The 21,023-nt window shown below is 56.8% G+C and overlaps 1 protein-coding gene across 4 annotated transcripts in view; it reads right to left on the bottom strand.

Moving 5' to 3' along the window:
• DDR2 (discoidin domain receptor tyrosine kinase 2) overlaps positions 1-21,023 on the bottom strand; it is a 99,653-nt gene that overhangs the window by 55,128 nt on the left and 23,502 nt on the right. For 2 of the 4 annotated variants that reach the window (XM_074322059.1, XM_074322056.1), the window contains one exon: positions 14,413-14,672. The exons of 1 other annotated variant lie outside the window; for it this stretch is intronic. The gene's annotated coding sequence lies outside the window, so the exon portion shown is untranslated. The remainder of the gene's footprint in view (positions 1-14,412; positions 14,673-21,023) is intronic. One more of the 4 variants, XM_074322057.1, reaches the window with a different exon arrangement.

Here is a 21,023-nt window from a genome sequence, read left to right as displayed (position 1 = left end):
GCTGATGAGGCCCTCCTTCGTTTAGTACTTACAGTGACATTTCTAAGCGTCAGGAGCTGTGACAAGCAATGGGACAAGCAGGAGCCAGTACCTCCCCCTGCATCTGAGAGTTTGGAGGGAGGTTCATAAGAATAACGGGATCACAGGACAGTGTAAAAGCACGATGTGAAGACACCTGGCCAAGGCATAGGGGTGGGAAACTTCCCAGAATAACCACCGTCTACACTGAGAGCCACGGGGGCTGAGCCAGGCCTGAAGTGTGCGGGGAGGGGAGGGGTGGGAAGCGGCCGCGGGCGGAGCTCCTGGGACAGCAGGGCCCAGAGGCTGGAGCCGCTCAGAGGGGATCTGAGGAAAGCAGACCGTGTGTGACTGGAGCACGGAGCGCTCGGCCACGTCGCCGGAAAGGAGCCCAGAGAAGAAGGCAGTCGTCCCCTAGGGCACGTACTCTGAGTCCGAAGGGGCCCCAGCGGAGTCCTAAACCTGGACCTGGGAGGCGCTGTCATAGCTGGTCAGGCCCGGCAGGGACGGCCCTGCCTCACTGCCGGCCGCTGACGAGCAGCTCGGTGGCACCAGTGTTTCCCCTTGGCAGCTGTCGGCGCTGGTGCCACTGTGGACATTCCAGTTCGTACTTGCAGGTGGACACGCGTGTCTGTTGGGGGGTGACACACCCAGGACAGGAGCTGCTGAGTCAGAGCACACATATGTTCCATTTTAATAAAGTGCCGAAAGTTTCCAAAATGACTGTATCGATTTCCACTGTCAGCCGTCGCCTTCCACTGCTCCGAGTCCCCGACGACCCTCGGCAGTGCACGTCCATTTCCTTGTGGTCACTTTGGTGGACATGTCGTGGCCTCGGCCCCCCAGGGACTGACTGCTGGGGTGAGCGCCTCTTCCCACGGCCACTCTGTGGGGTTCTTGGTCCTGTATCTTTCCCTGTTCCCGTCGCCCTCTTGCTGACTTGTGAAGGGTCTTCATGAGTCCTGAGCCCAAGCCCCCGTCGGCCGTGAGGGCGACACATGCTCTCTCTGACTGGTGTACCGTCCACTTTCGCAGGTGACTTCGAAGAAGGGCCATCCTTCCCTAGAGGGACTTCACCTCCTCACTCGTTTCCTTGTGGCTCGTGCTTCCTGTGACTTGGAAGAGCCCTCGTGGGTATGCCTGTCACAGAGCCACCGTCCCCTGTGGGTCTTCTTCCCTGGACACACACAGTGCACAGAGCGGCAGTGTCCTGTGCTCCGTCTGCAGTGACAACTCTGGAGGCGCCACTGGCAGTGCAGGACCGGCTCGCACGGGCTCACGGCGCTGACGGCTCAGCGTCTGGGAACTCTGCACGCCGACTGACAGCATGCAGGTAGCCTGCAGTCCACGGCGGTGAAAGTTTTTAGACCAGGGATGTGGGCGACGCCACGAGCCAGCCCATGCTGTCAGCTCCTCACCAGACACAGTCTCTCTCTCCCTTACATTCCTGTCACCAACACAGCGCCAGCACCCACGTCTACTGAGTTAAACTGAACTTTTCTCACAACACTTATCACCCCTTTTAGACCCCAGGAGATCGTTCTCCCAGTACAACTGGAGAGCGTGCGGGTGCAAGAGGCCAGACCCCGAAGGACAAATACTACGCGATCCACCGATGTGAGGAAGCTGAAATCGTCACATTCAGTCATCAAGGGCTGGCGTGCTGGTTACCAGGTGCAGGGAGGTACTGATCAGCAGCTGTAACGTTCGCGTGAAGTAAGACGAGCTCTAGAGACCCCGTCACCAGTGTCACCACCGTCGCCAGCAGCGCTTTCTACACTAACACCTGTGGGGGCACTGATCTCACATGAGTGCTCCTGCCAAAATAAGAAGTTTGTAGAGATTCCTGCTCTCAACTCCTTCAGTACAGCCAGCAAGTGTGTCGCGGTGGCCCCTCCCCGCCGGTCACAGTGAGCCCGCCCTCCCAGAGCCCCGTCCTGGGGTGTTCTGGTCCGAGGAGCATGTTTCCCACGCAGCTGTCAGAGTACAAACAACTGAGACACTTCTGAGAGCGTGGACCCCTCTAACTCACAGGGCCACTGCCGCATCAGACACAGTGGCATGTCCCTTTTTGCTCCCTCCATTAACTGGAAGGGGACATAGGGTGACAGAGCTTGTGATTCACATCACTGCCGGGGGGCAGGGGGCTTCTCAGGAAATGTCGCTGCCACCCAAACCCAAGCGCCACAGCGGGTGGAGGAACAAGCACAGCCACAAGCCAGCACTCCCTACGCCTGAAGGCTGCTTGTGGCCCTCTGCCATCACAGGGACAGCACGTCCCGGGGTCTCGGACCCAGACGGCAGGGCAGGGGGCAGTGGATCAGAACCTCCCAGGCGGCCACGAGGGCCTCTGTGACCGCCACAAACATCAGGCGGGGTTGTAACTGCTTCAGTATTCACATCCTGGAAATTCGAAGAACATTACGGAAGGCGGGATGTTTACGTTTATGAAAAGAGGCGGGTGTTCAAAAGGACGGGAACGTTTTTAATACGTTCATTCCCGTCTCCTACAGATGAGGAAAGAGAAACTTCCACTGTGAACTCGGCAGGAGCGTGGCCCAGGTCTCTCACTCCCTGGCTTGTGCCCGGCCGGACAAGGCCTGGCACATAGTAGGTCAGCTATGAAGAGGCGTTTGGTGAATGGATGAGAAGCAGAGAAAAGACAAGCCTCAGCCAGCACGACACAGGCTGACATTGTGGCAGAGCTGGCACGCGTGCACCCCCACCACAGTGACCTTTCCATGCTGGGCTGCTGGCTAATTAACAGCAGGGACTCGGAGCCGGATGCCAGCGCCACCACTCAGGGCTGTGACTGGCGGGTTACGTAACATCCCGACTGCTGTGCCTGCTGTGCAGCGGGGGTGATGGGCGTCCCTCACAGAGCAGCCGTGAGTGGGACGCACGGGGAAGGAGCGTGTTCACAGGGCGTGCTCAGCACACAGCGGGCGTTACTGTCACAGCACCAACGACAAGACGGGACTCAGTGGCCTGTCTCCTGTGTCCTTGGTAAGCCCTGAAATGACACTTCACATGTTTTCCAGAAGTCCGTCTACTGAAATTACAGCCCAAGACTATCACACGCGTAAATAAGTGAAACAATGAGACAGCCTTTGAGGGGACATCGCAGGTTGTCCACCCTCTGATCCCTCAGGACAGGACGGGTGGCATCGCCTGGCAGGGAAGGGCCTCAGTTGCCTTCTCAGTAGATGTCACAATGACCTCTACCGCCCACTGCGGCCGCGTGAGAGGAAGTGTGTTGCCGTGGGAACACTCAGGAAGTGTCCGACAGGAAACAGCAGGCTCTGATTGGCGCACGCACACACACACCAGTGCACGTGCTGACGGGAGGCGGGAGGCGGTCTCGCCCTGCACAGACAGAGCTGTGTCCACGGGGGCCGTCTCACTCGGTGCGCTCTTGGCAGCAGCCCGTCGTCCCGCCGGGAAAAGTCACTCAGAATGGGCCGGAACGCAGGTTCTTTCGATGGCCTGTCCCTTCCCCTGCATACAGGGAAGTCCCCGAAGCAATGTCATTCACATTTTCCAACCAGTCACCCTCACACTGCACAAGCAGTGGGAAACGTTTAGTCGATTGGACTGCAGTTGCAGAAAGCCACGAGTGCCAGCAGCCAATGTCACCACAATCGCGTCTCGGTCCTCTGACTGCACCAGCATATACCAGGGCACCAACAGGATGACCCACCGCAGGCCCCGTTAGTGGTATTTGTGCCCTAACTAGTCAGGTATGCAACTGCATCAGAGCCAGCACTGAGGGGGTGAGGTCCTACAGCTGAGCCTGTTCTGTCCCCTACCTGACCAGGTGACACCGCTTCTAGGTCAGTGTCCCAGGCTTTCCCTCCTCCCCACTGGAGATCAGGGTCACAGGAGAGCGCCTGTCAGTGTCATCCCTGTACGTCCGATGACCAGGACACAGTCCCTCCCCTTCAGCTGTCACTTTCCTGGCACCGGGTGGTGCAGAGTGGAGCACCTGGCACGTGTCCCGGCTCTGCCACTTCAGAGCCCTATGACCTTGGGCAAGCCCGTTAGCCTCTCTCTGCCTCAGCTTCCCAATCTATACAATGGGAATGATGATAAAGGTGTCTTCTCAGGACTGCTGCAAGGCTTAAATTGGCCAAAGGGCTCCAGGCCCTGGCACCGTCCAGCTCATCCCCAAGTCAAGTGACTGAAGTCACTGCTCCAGAACCACTGGCTTGTGGCAAATCAGACAGAAGCCACTTTCCCTCCAAACTGCACAGACCTCTGAGTATCTACCGATGACAGAGCCATTCAGGGCTTGCAGTTGGTTAAAGCAACCGAGGCACAGAAAGCTGGGTGCAGCCCGCGCGACCTCAGCCACACTGCTGATGCCCACAGGACACTGGGTGGCCCCGCGTCTGTCACCACTGTTACAGCTTCCTGCTCTGTCATCCTGACGAGGCTCCAGCCCCGTGAGTCCTACCCAGCTGCCACTGTGAAGGTGCTTTGGAGATGCGACGAAAATCCGCAACCGCTCGACCCTAAGTGAGGGACACGGGCCTGGACCACGTGTTGGCCTGATTCACTCGGGGGACAGGCCTGAGGGCACATCTGAGCCTCCCTGAGGGGGGCGTCTACGTGAAGAGCAGCTTCCGCTGGCCCTTCCTGCAGGCCCGGCCACCAAAAGGCACCCAAGCCAAGTCCTTGCAATAAGCCTCTGGGTATGTGTGTCCTCTGCTCCTGACTCTCTGCTTGGCCCCTGAGTGTCCAGGCTGCTCAGCCCAGGGCGGCCGAATCACGTGCCTCCAGTCGGTGACAGTGAACAGTGCTGCTCCAGGCGGCCGAGACGCTGCGGCACAGAAGCATTGCAGCAGGGAGAGCCCACGCCCGCCTCCCAGGCCTGAACCCTGTGACGTGTCTGACAGGTGCAGACTCTGGGGAATAAGGAACTAGGATTCCTCCTGCAGAAATGAAGTCTTCAAACAAAGGTCAGATCTCTTTCCGAGGATGAAGGAGACCTCTGCAAGGACAGGGGTCTCTAAGCCCTGAAGTCAGGAGGGGAAGTGGGTCAGTCACCCCACCAGCCCCCACGTCACCTCTGTGCCACCGGCCCAGGACAAGGAGCTTCCAGGCACCTGTTCGCTGCTCCGTGCAGGTCTCCGTGCTGGAAGGAGGGTCACGCAGTGCTGGCAGCCCTGTGACCAGGCTCGCGCCCTATGGGAGATGGCACACGCAGACACAAAACGGCCCCTGTGCACACGGACGCAGCTACCTCAGGGCTGGCGAACCCAGCGGAGAGCAGGAAAGGTATGCCAGACATTCCAAATGCAGGCAAACAAAGAAAGCACTGCTGCACGAGTGAATGAAATCACGCACACAAGGCGGCGACCCCTGTGCTTGGCATGTCACACGTACTCAAACTTAGCGACTATTACCTTAACAATGATACATCCACTGGCTCTAGTGATGCAACAATCAGAACAAGTCATGTTGTTACTGCTGACCCGACTCGTCTCACCGACACTTTCAGGGAACGTGTGCACGACAGTCACTCAGAGACCACGGCCGTCACGCTGTGGGGCTGGGCTGTGGGGTCTGAGAAGCGGGAGCAGACAGACTTGGTCGCTGGACATCTTGCCTAGTTACACGCACATGGTGACACCTCACTGCTTTGCCACTGACTAGCAGACTCCACGGCGGAAAGAGAACATTGCACGAACTGCAAGTCAGGCTGCAGGGCTGACAAAGGACATTTCCCCCTGGTCTGTGAATTCACGTGAAAAGTCTCTAACAGGTGTCACGTTCAGACATATTAGTAACAAATCAGTCAGTTGCTTTTGCTGAGAAAATTAAAAGGTCCACGAGAGAAAGAGAAAATGTAGCAAAACTATTTTCCCGTCACTATCCCATGAAAGTTTGCAATCAGGGCTACCTTTGAAGATCCTGTGCCTGTCTGTCCCCAGGTCACCGGCAGAGGTTGTAAGACATGAACCCCCAAGAAACACAACCCACTCCCTTCACTAGTCTGCAGGTGCTTAGGCAGCACGGGGCCTGGCTCTGCTGCCCAAGTCCTGCAAGCACGCGATGTGTGTGCTGCCTCTGGGCTCCCCTCCCTGTTTAATAGGCAGCGGGCAGAACTGTGTGCCCCCACCCTGACGACACGCAGAGCAATGAGCCAGCAGGGCTCTGCGCAGGGCCCTGGACCCTCCCTCCATTGGCGCTGAAGTGTGTCTGTCCTGTTTGCTCATTCATTGCACGCCCACCATGTTTAGCACCATCCTTGGTTCCAGATGGAGCCGCAAAGATGAACAAGCAGGATTTCTGCCCTTAAGCTGTTTCGTGTCTGGCGCTGTTAGTAAGAAAACAGAAGGAAAAAGAAGACTCCACGGGCAGAGCCACAGGTAGCTGGGAGCTGCTGTCTGCCTCGCCGCTGTCAGGCTGACGCACAGACGCCTCCCTCTGCCCTGTGTGCTGGGACCTGGCAAGGCCCCGTCCTCCATGTTCTCAACCAGCCTCTTACTTTTGTCCAGCAAAAGGGGACACAGAGGTCGTGGCAAGAAAGCAGGGAGGAGAGTGTTGGCAGGAACTTGAAGGGAGAGAAGAAGGGCTCTGGTCATGGCAGAAATTACCCACGAGCTGAAGGTCAAGCCAACGGCCGGTAGAGGGGGACCACCCTCTGGCGGTTCCTGTGAAGTTCACGTTTACATGCGGGTGAAAAGAAAACATTCCTCTGACTCAAAGTAAAGAAACACAGGCTCGCCGTGGCCTCTGTGAGATTTTTCTGGGGTTTTCAGCCTAGAGGCCCCTGTCCCCTTACGTGGGGTCACAGGCTGGCGCTCCTGACCATGGAAGGCTTAGAGAGCTGTGTGTCTGCATCTCAGAGGCTCACTTATTCTGGTCTCTCCCCCTGGAGTTGAAGTTTTATCCAAATATTACTTATTCTTGGATGTGCCAGGGCGCTGATACCCAGTCACCGCTAGTGTGTTTCCCCGAAAATAAGACCTAGCCGGACAATCAGCTCGAATGCATCTTTTGGAGCAAAAATTAATATAAAAATTAATATAGTAAAATAAGACCGGGTCTTTAATATAATAATGTAATGTAATGTAATGTAATAATATAATATAATATAATAAATAAACATATCAGACTGGGTCTTACATTAATTTTTGCTCTAAAAGATGCATTAGAGCTGATTGTCCGCCTAGGTCTGATTTGGGGGGAAACGGTAATTGGAACCGCTGGGGACACATCATGACAGAAAAGGAACATGACCTAGGGAGTGCACCACTGGACAGGTGGAGAGGAGGGGGCAGGCGCTTTGGGCAGCGGTCCCAACCTGAGGCCAAGCGCAGACAGGTGAACCAGCACACCTGAGGCAGTGAGGGGACAAGCTCGCCAGGCTTCAGAGCTGCAAGGAGCCTTGGCAACCACCTGTCACCCTCCCTCAGGGCCCCGGCGTGCCACCCAAGATCCAGAGAGGTGGCCACACAGCACTCGCCACCTGTCGTGTGGAAAGAGGCCCCTGGTCCTCTGTCCAGGAACAAGGAGAGGTTCAGAAACGGGAAGCTGGGGACACGTGCGAGACATAGCAAGTCTGAGGGGGGGATGATTGAGAAGACAACGCATGCAGGGAACGGATGGGACGTGAGCTGGGAAGAGGTGGGATGTGACTGGGAAAGACGCTGTCACCAGACAGCGGTTCGCATCTGCTTTTCCACGTAGGTGACAGAGAACGACTGCACGTGTCGGAGCAAAGCTCAAACAGCAAACTTGCTCTGTCTGTCCCCGGAGCAGACTGACATGTAGGGATCGTTTAGCAGGACAGACCCTGAGAGCGAAATGACCCCAGAATCCCCGGGAAGGAAGGAGGCCATGAGGCTTTCCACAAGCTCTCCCTGAGAACAACAAAGAGAGCTTTATAATAGTGCCCCCCTTTTAAACACTACACAGCTTTTTACATTTCTTTTTTCTGATGCAAAAGGCACGCACGCTTGTTTGTGAACATTCAACTGTATGCAGAACCAAAACTGTCCCTATAATCTCCGCACCGAAACTCGAATACTGTTAATATTTTGCCATATTTTCATTTCAGGTTTTTTTTTCTGTGCATTTTTACACAATTGACTTACTACCTTTATATGACTCCTGATTTCCGTTACTAGAAAACCACAAATACGTTATCTGTGTTATCTAAAATTCTCACAACCATCATTTTTAAGGCTCACCATCCATGTACGTAACCAACCGTCAGTGCTAGCCGTTTAGAGTGCTTCTCTTCTGTACCTGATGCACCACTTTGTGCATGACTTTTGTCCCTTTCAGAACAGATTCACAAAGTGACATTCCTGCAGCAAACAGTACGAACATTTTTAAGGTTGTTCATATGAATTCTGGGGGTTTCATTATATAGACAGAATTACTAAGGTTTTTACTGAATGAAAGTAGTTTCTCCATTTTAATAGCATTTCTTTAATGACACAAATATTTCCTAACAGGAGAAAATAAAATAGACTGGAGGGAGAAAACAGCCTAATGAACTTTAACACCTGCTCCCCCAGATGGCTTCTGTCCCCGGACCCTGTACACCCAGCCTGTCCCGCTGCCACCACCACCCCCGCCTGCCTCTCCCAGCCTCTCAGATTCCTAGCGGTTTATCACGGGACATTCCATCCTGGGCTTCCAGTGAAGGGCCTACATCCACACGCAGAGGCTTCTGTGCCCTGGACCGACGCTTTGCAAAGCAAAGTTTTACAACAAGAAGACTAACGGCACTTTCCTGGTCCTCACGGCCAGCCGGCGTGTTCTCATGACCTCCCCTTGGATGCACTCGCTGGCTTTCAATCCAAAGCCACAGGAGGCTGGCCATGGCTCCTGCCAGGGTGAGGGGACTTCTCCAGGGCTGATGCCCCGCCAGCTCTGCTCCACACCCGTCACGCCCACCCGCCCGTCACGGCCCCCACGCACCTGCTGGTCTGTCCCACCTGACACACCAGTGAGACCAGGGCCTGCTGGAGCGAAGCCAACGCCCTGACCGCTGTCTCACACCCGAGCCACAGGTCTGCTACCCCCGGAACGAGGTCCAACCATGTGCAAGGCACTGGCCGCTGTGCCCCCCACTTCTGAGTGACCGAGCACTAGGCAGGTGGGCGCTACTAGCCAAGCCCTGGGTCTCGTGCCCACTCCTTAAACCCCCTAGTTCCCCCAAATCTGGGAGTTCAGCCTTGTGGTGCCCTCTCTCTGCTCTGCTGCCGTGTCGCACATTCTGTCCTCAGAGCACACGTGGGGACACCAAGGGTCCGAGCCTCTGCTCCTTCCCGTTCTGCCGTCCTTCTCGTCTGATGCCAGATCACGCACAGCATGTGGCAGCCGGACCTTACCCTCCTGCCTCCCGTCTACGTTCTCTATGTAATGGTTCCACAGCCCAGGCTCTCAGGACTAGACAGATACAGGCGGGAGGATGGGGGCACTTGGCCTTGCTCATCGGATCTACTATCGGTTCCCCGGGCAACAGGGCAGCGGGTTCACCACACGTGGGGCCCAAACTCGCTCCCACAGTCTCTCAGAATTCGTGGGAGGTAAGACAGAGTCTAGAATGGAGGTTGTTCACCCCACCACCTCAGAAACCCTTTCAGTGTCCTGGGCTTTGCAGACAGGGAAAGAAAGCGAGTAAAACTAGAACAGCAGCGGACAGTGTGTGGAAGACCCACGAGCCCCCAGGGGACTCTGGGTGAGGAACAAGGACCCTGAGTCTCCTGCACCCGCCACCTTTGGAATTTGGCTCTGCACCAGCTTCTTCCAGGATGGCCTGGCCGCTGGCCCACCACACGTCCCGCTGCCCGTCTGGGAGCAGACGCCCTGCCAGTGGCCCCTGGACATCCTGGGCACAAGCCGCCAGCCTGGGGCCCGCGAGGTCCATCGTTTCACCATCAACACCGCAGGTGAGGTATGGGCGGTGGGATTCTCCCAGCGAGAGGACGGGGCCTGGAGCCCAGGGCCTGGGGCGGGGCTGGGGCTTCAGGGGTAAACGCGGGTCCCCCACACACAGGCTGCTTGTGTCCACGGTCCTGAACATTTCCACACAGAATTTCTACTCAGAACCTCCTCTTGGCTCTTTCTAATTCCTGAGGAAAGTCCAACTCATTTTGAACAGTTAGAGGAGTCAATTTGGGGAGGAAAGAGTCACTCAACACAATCACAACCACGTGTTTGGGGGGCGGGGCCTCGACACCCCGGCACCTGTCACCTGGATGGCCCTGGGGCTCAGGACTCTTCACTGCCCACCTGGGAAGTAGGTTTCTGATGCAGCGTCTCCACAATGGATTAAGGTGCAAATTTTGCCACAAGGACCAAAGGTCACAGCTATTTCCTTCTGTGTGTCTCACAGCAGGGTGAGAGCTTCCCACCCACACCCACCCCCCCACACAGGCCCTGATGGTCTGCTTGCTGCTCTCAGGTCCGCAGGGAGCACTCACCTGACCACCACGGCACCAAGGATGCCACAGGCCACATGGAGGAAGTGGGCAGAGCCGTGTTCTGACAAAGCGGTCAGGCCGCGGGCCCGACCTCTGCCGCAGCCCTGCTGCTCTGGGCAGGAGTGTCGGCCTGAGGAGGAATGAGGCCCAGCGAGACCCTTAGGAAGGAAGCTGCCGCTGGCTCTGCAGTCTCGCCGTTACCTAGGTAACCGGGGACAGTGTCAGTGTGTACACTGAGCGTAATCCCAGGTGACGGGACAGCATGTCGGAGACCAACGTGGCCCAGCGGCGATCCCATGACAGATTCTGAGGTCTGACGCCAAGAGTCTGCCTGGCCGGCAAGCTCGGGGGTCGTGATGCTGCCGGTGAGAGTCCTTCAGCTGCAAAGGCCCGTTTGGACCGTCCTCTTCGAGACTCAGTACTGGGGTGGGACATGGCAGCAGGTGGGTTCCGGGAGCCCAGACCACCCACCCGGGGCTTCTGCCCCAAACAGAACAATGTGAGTGTAACACGAGGCTACATGTCACGCAAAAGCAAAATCACCTGACGGAGACTCAGACCTGCACAGACAGGACCTCACAACCTGTCAAGGGGACAAACCTCAGACACACAAAAAAATTCATCAATATAGAGTTTGAACGAATGTCTCTTATAAGACAGTGAGACAGCGGTGACACATGCTACGGGCCTACAAGGGACAGCCCACCCCCTCCTCCATCTGAAGGCAGGGCCAGGGCTCTGTGCCTGGGAGCAGGGGCTGCTGGAGGGTTCAGGCTCAGGGGCAGAGTGCTGACCGCTGGCCCAGGATCCCTCAGCGTCACTCCTGCGCCCACCACCCCAGGTACAACAGCAAATGCAAACAGGACTACAAGGCAGTGAACACTGAAACGGTGGAACGAGGTTCTGGCCAGCAGCCCTCCCTCTGCTCGGAGGGCAGTGCCGTCTGTGGCTACTCCTACAAGCTGAGAACAAACACCACGGCAAACAGGAGGCTGCAGCCTTAGAAAACGCCACTCAAAGCACCTCATGCACATGTGAGGCCTGAGTCTCTCCCCTGGGGGTTCGCCGCACAACACCTGAGGCCTGGTTCAGAGCTGCACCCTCATTCAGCAGGGGTGTCAGAAGTGAGCATTTGCAAGAGCGCAGCCACCCCTCCCAGAGTGAGCACGACGCACACGCTGGAGCCCAGAGACGGCGGCCAGAACTGTCCCGGCCTGGCAGCCACCCCACCTTCCCGCTTGACCTTCCAGCCCTGTACCCGAAGCCTCTCTCCCCGGAGGCCCTCTGTCCTCCTTCCCCACCTCCCACACGGCCAGCGCCATCCCTGTTGCGCAGGACGCCGCACCCATGGAGATGGACCCACACCTTTCTCTTTACAGAAACTCCGTCCGGCTGAGCCTCCGAGGTCTGCACAGCCCAGGCGTCGTCCGCTGGGCACCCAGCGCAAGTGCCCTCTGCCTCCTTCAGCCATAGCCCAGCATCCGGGCCCAGCCTCACGTCCCTGAGCGGACTTCTCCTTGTTCCTTTCTCGTCCTACTGGTGTGAGCGACTCCGGCTGGGGCTGCCTCCTGTCTATGTCTGTGCCCCTTCAGGTCCCTTGCAGAGTCCCCACACATCACAGGCGCACAAGGCACACTGTGGTTGTTTTAGGGAGTGAAAACGTCACCCCACGTGTTGGGGCCGCACGAGCAAGCGCAAGCACACTGTTCTCTCGCCCAATAGCCCTTCCTCACGTGACCAGTCTGCTCGCAGCTTGTGCGGTCGGTCTGTGGCAGAGCCCTGTTTCCCCAGCGGTCTGAGCCAACCTCGGGTCACAGCACCCCATGTGCCCCCTACAGGGCCCTTTCCTCTGCGGGCACACCCAGGAGAGCAGCTCTGAAACCAGCCTGGCACAGCCCAATTCCGAAATCTCAGACGTCGAGGTTTGTGTAGCACCTGTCGCGTTTATCTGGACCATCCCCCGTTCTGCAACAAGCAGACACCCCCAGGTTTGTGGCTGGCACAGCCCCCCCACCCCTCCCCACAGCACCCCCGCCGCCAACACCCTAGAAAACATGACCTCCAGGACACACGAGACAGACCTCCCACCAGACTCATGAGAAACAGACAACCGGGGAAAGACAGATTCTCACTCCTGAAAGAAAATCCAGTCACAGTTGGAAATAGAAGCGCTTCCTTTAAAGGAGAAATTAATGCTGGCAGCGCTGCTACCAGGGAGCTGCCCTCACGAGAAAGAGCCATTTTGGGAGAGAGAGAGAAGACAGTGTGAGTGACAGATGGAGAGAAGGCAAGACAGAAAGAGAGGGAGACAAGAAAGAAACGGAGAGAGAAACGAGAACAGGTGGAGGCTGCAAAGCAGAAGGGAGCGGGGGGCGGGCAGAGGGGACGTCTGCACCCTGGGCCCCAAAGGCCAGCCTCCAGCTCGGTGGCCATCTTGACGGTGTCCCCTGGGAGCTCCAACACACACGAGGGGACGGCGCCACTGGCTTATAAACACTCAGCCTGTGAAGTTTATGCCCCAAACGGACAACTGGACAGAACTGGGGACTTTTTCCCGAAGGCTGTCAGTGCTCACTGAGGATGTGACACCTGATGAGAAGGTGGCCGTGCGTCCTTGGTCCAGTTCAGGCGCTCAGTTCCTTGGTCTCTTATCAGGAAGACACATGGGACCTGCAACTCATTGTGTCTCCGAAGAGACGGGAGAGCTGAGCCTTGTGGTGCTCAGAAGAGGACGCGGGCCTGGTGTGCAGCCGGGTGCCTGAGACGGTGCCAGGTGAGGCCGCGGCCAGGGCAGGGCATGCGCAGCACACGCCACCGCTGCACATGGCACACGCCTCAGACAGTGAGACAGTCGTGTCTGGAAAGCGTCACTTAAGATCGGGGGGCAGGGGAACAGAAGAGCAGAATGACAGTTTCTGCAAAGTGAAGCAGACGACTCAGATAATGTTGGAGGGAGCGCATGGCACGGAGAGCCCTGCAGTAACTGCTGCTTAGTGCTTAGGTGCAGCCTGACCACTGTGAATTATTCATCCTGAAATGCATGCCCTGAAGGCTCGAGTGAAGGCCTCTTAGCGCTCAGGTATCATGAGTGGGGAAAGGAATTCGTGTCACCGCACTCGGTGGGGAGAGGGGACAAAGAGCCTAAGGAGCAGGGGGGTGGGGGTTCCCCAGATAATAAACACAAAGGGGCACATAATGCAATGAGATCTAACAGTGGGACAGTGCGAAAATGCTACTGTCCCCGCCTGCCCACACCCTGCCCTAACAAGAGCTCACAGCCCACGTCATTTACTCAGTCGTCCAGGGACACGGTGAGTCTGTCACCTGGGGGCTCTCCCTGCACACGTGCCTTGCAGCCCTGTGCTCAGTGCTGGAGCTGCGGACGGGAAGGGAACACGGCTCCTGCCTGCTCCGGGAGCTCCAGGCTGAGGAGGTCACAGACTCCTGGGGACCCTGCCAACCGACACACACTGCCAAGTCCCACTCAAACCAACTCCTGCAGCAGAGCCCGCGACACGTGCCAGTGCGTCCTGGACCCTCGCGGAAGCTCCGCTGTGCGTCATGCTTGTCTTTTCGCCCGATTCCCCGAGCTAGGTCGGCGTTGCCTGGGCTGCAGTCCCCAGACCCGACTACAGGACTCTGGTTCTATGACCCGGCTGGTCGGAGTCCTGGAAGCGTCCTTTTCTGTAAGGCACCTCACATGACTGGTGGACAAAGGCAACTTTAAAAAAATGAACAGCACTATAACCCTGGCAGGGACCCAGGCTGACCCAGGAGCCCAGGGATCGGTGGGTCCTGTAGCAGCAGGGAAGGCCCAGCTCTCGGGGGCCCAGAGCCAGGACCCCCAGGAGTGCCTGCGGTCTGGGGGGGGACTCTGGCTCAGCGAGGTGTGACCGGGACATGACATTAACACCAGGTTTCCTCAGGCAAACACAGGTCTCCTCACCTCACACCAGCTCCAGGCCCAGAACCCGAGCGCGCAGCTCCCCCTGTGACACAGCCAGGGCTCGAGGTGGTTCTCCTGCCGTCACCCCCAACCTCATGTGGCGACAGAGCATCAGGGACGGGTCCTACTCACATCACCAGGTGCAGGGCATTCTCTCAGAGCAGCGGCCGTTTCTCTTCAATGATTACAGTTTCTCTGCTTCAAGCCACAGGCCCCAGAACTTTCTAGAACATTGAACCCCACACCAGTTGTAGATCTTCCTTTATGGAGGGAAAGAAGGGAAAGCAATACTTTAGTACACGTTTCTGCTTCATGCGCCCTTTTCCCTCTTGACAGTCCCCCTCACCACGGCCAGACAGACACCCCCAAGCGCCCCAGGGATGGAAGGAATGTGACGTGGCCTCATGACACTGGGTTCACAGAGCTACACCCCTGATATTTACACATTTAGAAGTTAAAACCGAGGATTGTTACTTCATTATTTATTAATTCAGTACAATACAACTGCATGTTAACATAAATAATAATTTTCTTATAAAAAATAAGTCTTTTCAAAAAATACTCAATGAAAAGAGTGACATTGCTTTACATTTTAAAAATCTCTTTGATATCTGGCTAAATCGAACACAGACTCTCATATCTGCTTCTGGATTCAATTTGCTGCAATACCAAATGTCATTTAACCTCTGGAAAACCCCACCGTACACTCGTGAGAGAAAGAGTGAAAAAGGCAAAAACACCCTAGTGTTATTATGAAAACAGTTTTGACCTTGGATCGGATCCCCTGAAAGTGTCTCCAGGACGCCCAGGGACCCCTGCCAACACGGGACCACCGCCCGCCCCGTACAGACCAAGCCAGTGCCCCTCCCAGCTGACGCCCAGCCCCTTCTTCAGGTGCGGCCGTTACCAGTTACCTGCAGGCGTCTAGAACAACCCTACGCGTATTCAGCGCGCTGTGCATGTCACCTCAGCGCTCCCACTCCACGTACCGCGGCAGCTGCATGTGGTGTCAGCAGCTCGCTCACTCCCTTCCTTGGTTGGTCGTATCCACTGAGAGGACCCCCACAGTGACCCCTCCCCGCCCTGGTCCCTCAGCATCCATTCGGCCGCTGGGAGGCTGCTCGAAGGTGCCAGTTTCGTTACTGCAGGGGACAAGTGGCCACACAGCAAGAACAGATGTCACTTATGTACACAGCTTTCCTCCGGCTTCTAGTTCCCTACCGAGACATGCAGCTGAAGTCTTCAAAATCCGAGAAAACACCCAACTTTGGCTATGCTGCTGCCCCTTTACACCTGACTATTCTAGAAAAACTCGCACCAACGCTTTCTGTGTCTGTTTTTACAGGAATGTTTACAAACGTCAACCTCTCTTTGTTCCTGAAACACTCACTGTCCTCAGTGTCACATCATGGTGGGGGAAGAAAGCAGGGTCCTGACTCAAGGGTCCCCAAACTGCTGTCTCCCTGTGCACCGCGGTGGCAAAGTGACTGTTAGTGCACAGTTTCCCTGACTCAGAGGCTAAAGGACACCTCCGCTCACACAGCTAAGACGGCCCGGCCGCACTGCAGACTTCAATACACAAGTTGGTGCAGAGCGTGTGGGTTCACTTCCTCACCGAGACTGACCAGCTATGTGCTTTGGGAGCTACTCAGCTTCGGCTCACCTGAGATAACGTGCCCGTGTCTGAAGCCATGAAGAAGCATCCACGTGCCCACGTGCCCACGTACAGTAGGCGCTCAGGCTCAGGAAGCCTCACCCTCCCTTTATTGTCCTACACGCAGGATGTGGGACTGACCCTGTGTCCTGGGCTGAGCTGGCTTGTCAGGGAACCGAGGCCTAGTCTCCCTGGAAGTCTGGAGATGAGGGGGCTGGGACATGGGAAGACGGGGGAGGACGCACCCCCAGCAAAGTAGCATTTCCTGAGATGCTTGTCGCCTGTCTGCTTTCCCGCTCACCAGGCCGGGAAGATGGCACGGCATTCCCTGGTCCCATCTCGGCCTCCCAGCCTCCCTCTGAAACCACACAGGCCAGCGTGGTTTGCATTTGTGGGCTCACAGAAACTGGAACACTGCACGGGGCTTGGGGGAGGATGAGGAAAGAGGCTGCCTTGTGAACAGTTCCCAGGAGTGGAAGCAGCACCCACAACAACTACAGGCCCCGTGCTTAAGACTCCGGGGCTGGCAGCTAACGGGTCAGAATCCCAACCAGCTCTGCCAGCCCCAAGCCCACCTCTGAACCGCATGACATGGCGCCCCATCTGGAAAGGACACAGCGGCAGCTCACAGCAAAGCAAACTGCCCTGGCCTGCAGTGAACGACCCCCTGGCCCCGTACTATGACCAAAATCGGAATTCTTCAGGAAGTCACCCCTCGACCAGACACAAAGGAAGGACAGCAGAACACCAACAGCAAGATTTTATCAGGTTTAGATCTGTAGATTAGTTTATCTCATTAATTCTTGATTCTATTAATTATTACGATCACTGGGTTGTTTCATTGCACATTGTTTTGAATAATAAGTTAATAATTTAGTATTAATTTACCCAAAGGTTTCTATCCGCTAGTACATACCAGGTGCACCATAGGTGCTACCAAGAAAGAAAACATGGCCCCTGGCCTCTGAGGAGATGGAACGCATGTAAACGCACGTCCTGGAGTTGTTGGGATGATGAGAGGAGAGACTGAGGCTGCGAGAGGAGAAGCCCAGCCCATCGCCTCTTAGGACAGGGCTGAAGGGCCCGGGAGGCATCATTTGAGCTGACTCTCGAAATATCATGAGAATGTTGTCATTTGTCCCAGGACAGGGGACAGTTTGAATAGGCACGTTATGGGCTGAGGATGTCCACGACAGGTGGCTGCAGGATGAGGATGCATAGGTAACTGGAGAGAAAGCTGGGACATGGCTGAGCCAGAGACGCCGGCAAGGGCTGAGTGCGATGACCTGGGAGGGGTGGCTGGCTCCGCGAGGCTCTGTCAGGTCACCTGGCGTGTGGGGGGCCCTAGAGGACAGACAGGGCAGCGTGACAGGAATAAGGACGTCGGGAAGGGAGGGGGAACAATGCGGAGAGGGCTGAGGACTGGCCAGGGACTGGCTGCCACGGGCAAGACGGTGTCCGGCTTCACGTGCCCAGGAGCACGGCACTACCAGCAGAGCCTGGGAAATCCGGAAGAGGAACTGGTGGGTAAGGCAAGCTCGTGAGTCTGGTTCTGAGCATGAAGAAGATGGCTCCCGACAACGGACACAGGTGCACGCGTGGAGCAGAGAAGTACAAGTTTGGGTCAAGAGAGAGTTCGGTGCTAGAGACGCATGCGTGGGGCAGAGAGAGGCGCTGGGAAGAAGGTGGGAAGGGAACTGGAGCCCGAGCCCAGGCCAGTCGCAAGGAGGCCAAGAACGTCTCCGGGTCAGAAGACCCAGGACAAGGAAAGGCGGCCCTCCTCCCATGTCGTCCGGGTCCCTGGATTTCACAGGTGCAGGGGACCAGGCCCTAAGGGCTCTTGTGGGAAGTGGGTCCACCCTGCAGCTGGCATGTGGCTTCTGTCTGCTCTGGGCCCTCCTGAGTCGCGACGCCGGGTCACAGCATCCTTCGGTCACTGGCGCAGCTCGCTCCTGCGCCCTGGTCTAAACCCCATCACACCACATCTGGACGGCTGACCGACAGCAGCCTTCTCGTGAGTCACCTCCCCCCACTGCCGCCGCCCTGCAACCTGCTCTCCGTGCTGCACCATCGAGGCTTCTTATGACCGCGCTGGGCCTGCTGTAAGGTGGGGCAATACCCACAGCCCCACAGCACGCGGCCTCTCCAGCATCACTGACCGCGTCCAGCAGGGCTGTGCTCCAGGCCGGGGCAGATTCCCCACCACCCAGGCCCGAGTCCTCACCGCCAAGTGCACCGGCCAGCCAGCCGTCAGGAGCAGCCCGACCGCCCACGCTCTGCTTTCCCGCCATCCGGCTCTATCCGTCCTTACTCCACATCCGCTCCAGCTGTCCCCTGAGGTGCAGACCTCTCTGTGCCCTCAGCCCTGACACGCATGGAGCGGCAGCCCCTGTGCACTGGTGTTCTGATAATAACTCGGGAGGGGACAGACCACACCTTCGTCGGTTCAAAGAGCTTCGTGCTACACACAAAAACTCGTGCTGACCGAGGAACAAATCCATCCTGGCCTCAGAACTGAGTTTAAACAGAAAACGTCATGTTGACTGAACACCAGGGAAAGTGACCCCTTTCTGGGCCTGAAGGCACCCTACTTCTCCAGCTCAGTCAGTCTTGGTTTTAGAAAAGGAAAGAAGGTGGATTCTGCCAGTCCTGGGGGCCGTGGTTTCCATTCCTTTCCTTGCTGACGCCTTCCTGTGGCCCATCACTGTCCATGAATGACCTCCAGGAGCGGCCACGCCGAGTCTCGTAAGGGGTGTTCTAACCTGTAGCTCCACCTTCAAGGGTCTGACAGAGTGGCGTGTCCTCCCAAGGCCACCTTCTCTGCAGACAGGTGTCCCTCCCTTCGTTCTCTGAGTTACTCGACACCAGTGAACAAGTCCTCCAGATACGAGGCTGGACGAAAAGCCACCTGCTCCCTGCCACACACCCCGAGGGACCCTCACAACAGACCTGCCAAGGGGCTGCCACAGGGACAGGTGCCCGGACACGGAACGGATGACTTCCTCTTTCCCCACCCGGGGGTGCCTGGGTCGCATTCTGACAGGGCTCTCCAGGTGACGGATGCGTGCCAACACCCCGATGGAAAGGCCCAGAAGGAGACAGCTGTGGACGAGATGCCTCCCGCAGCCAGAGACACTCGACACCAGAGGGATGGTGGGGGTGGGGAGTGGGTCCAGGAAGGCAGTTCACGTTTGCACACATTTTAATAACGTCCAAATAATAGGCCATCCTAAGGGGCTGAAGGCATTTTCCCTGTGAAATGGGCCTGGGCCTGGTTCGGGTCTGTAACACCAGGCTCCTCAGAGAGCTGAGTGCTGTCTCCCTTGAAAAAGCGTGTCCTGCCTCGTCACCAGGGGTAAGCAGCAGAGTCTGCTCCTTCCGAAACTGTGATTGGTGCCACCGAGGCAGGCGGCCCCATGGCCCGTGAGCAGGCTGTCACTGGGGAGGGGACTGGCCTTAAGAAGTGGGGTTGTGGGGGGTGGGAGTCACTGAGTTCTGATGACGGGAAACCACATGCTTGGTCACACTGTCATCGAACCCTCACTCACTAAAAGAAAGTGACCAGCAGGGCGGCCATCCCCAGTGCCGGTTGTTGAATCTGCAGCGTAACTCGGCAGCCCCCTCGCCCGTCACAGGTGGTGGCGGGGTTTGGACCGGCATCACAGCACTTCCCCCAGCAGCCCTGAGGAGCTGGCACTGAGTAAGTCAGGAACAAGTGGGGGCTCCCAGGCCTGACGGTGTCACAGCACCTCCCCCAGGCACTCTGCTCACATGTGGCATTACGCAGAAGCACATGCCACCAAGTTCCCATTCTTTTCATTAGGACTGTTTCCATGCTTTTTTTTTTTCAAACATCAAATATCAACAGTTTCCAAAAGAAGCTGGAAGTGGCCCTGCTAGAGCCTTAAACACCCCTGTGTAAAGCGACATCGTAAGAGTTTTGTCCATGAAAGCTCAGGGGGGAGAAACCGGGGGACTGGTCCTGACTAAGTCCTCGCTCAGGGCAGCCAAGACCCCACAGAGGACGTGGGGACGACATCTTGTCCTGCAGCCCCACTACTTTCTCTGGGTGGGGAACGATGGCCGAGCGGGGCCCCCAGGTGCTCACAGACAACCCAGGATCATTGCACAGGAGGAAGGGCGGCTTCCCTCCAAGGAGGTGGGCACACGGCCGCGTGGTAGAGGCCGTTCACATCTCTGCCTGGTGTTGGGTGGTCACCCCGTGGCACCCACGTGCTCAGCCCCTCGCAGCTTCAGAACACACCATGTCCAATGTCTCTTAAAACAGTAACCCCAAAAGGTACCACTTTGGCTGCCATGACACACACGGAGGCCGTGGTGCAGAGGGCGAGAGATGCTGCCAAGCAGTCGGGGGTGGAGCCAGAACGTGAACCTGAAGCCTGGCTCGTTCCTGACAAAGGCGAGCGCCCACCCAGACACTGGCCCGACAGACGCCCATCACAGCCGCTTCACAGATCCAGACAAACCATCGCCACACAGACGCGCCTCTGAGAGAACCTCCCATGCCACCCCCAGCCTGACACCCCCGGCCTGACACCCCCGGCCTGACACCCCCGGCCTGACACCCCCGGCCTGACACCCCCGGCCTGACACCCCCGGCCTGAACAGGGTAAGGGCAGGGCTGCCACCCAGCCATTCACAGCCCAGGTTTCACTTCTCTTCCCAAGAAAACGTTTACAACTAAGTAAGGGAATGGGTGTTAACTGGACTTTTTTGGTGATCATTCCACAATGTACACAAATATCGAATCACTATATTGTACACCTGAAATGGATATAATGATAGGTCAATTACACCTCGACTAAAAATAATAAAAGGATAAAATGCAAACAATTAAAAGAATGCAGTTTTGGAGTCAGACCCCCCTGAGTTTCTAACTTGTTAGCTGCCTCTCTCTCTTTGGGCAACTCACTCCGCTTCTCTAAGCCTTAACATC

Source organism: Rhinolophus sinicus, linkage group LG17 (genome assembly GCF_036562045.2).
Source record: "Rhinolophus sinicus isolate RSC01 linkage group LG17, ASM3656204v1, whole genome shotgun sequence".
In the NCBI taxonomy this organism is placed as follows: Eukaryota; Metazoa; Chordata; class Mammalia; order Chiroptera; family Rhinolophidae; genus Rhinolophus; species Rhinolophus sinicus.
Note: the sequence above shows the minus strand (reverse complement) of the source record. Positions and strands in the feature narration are given on the sequence as shown.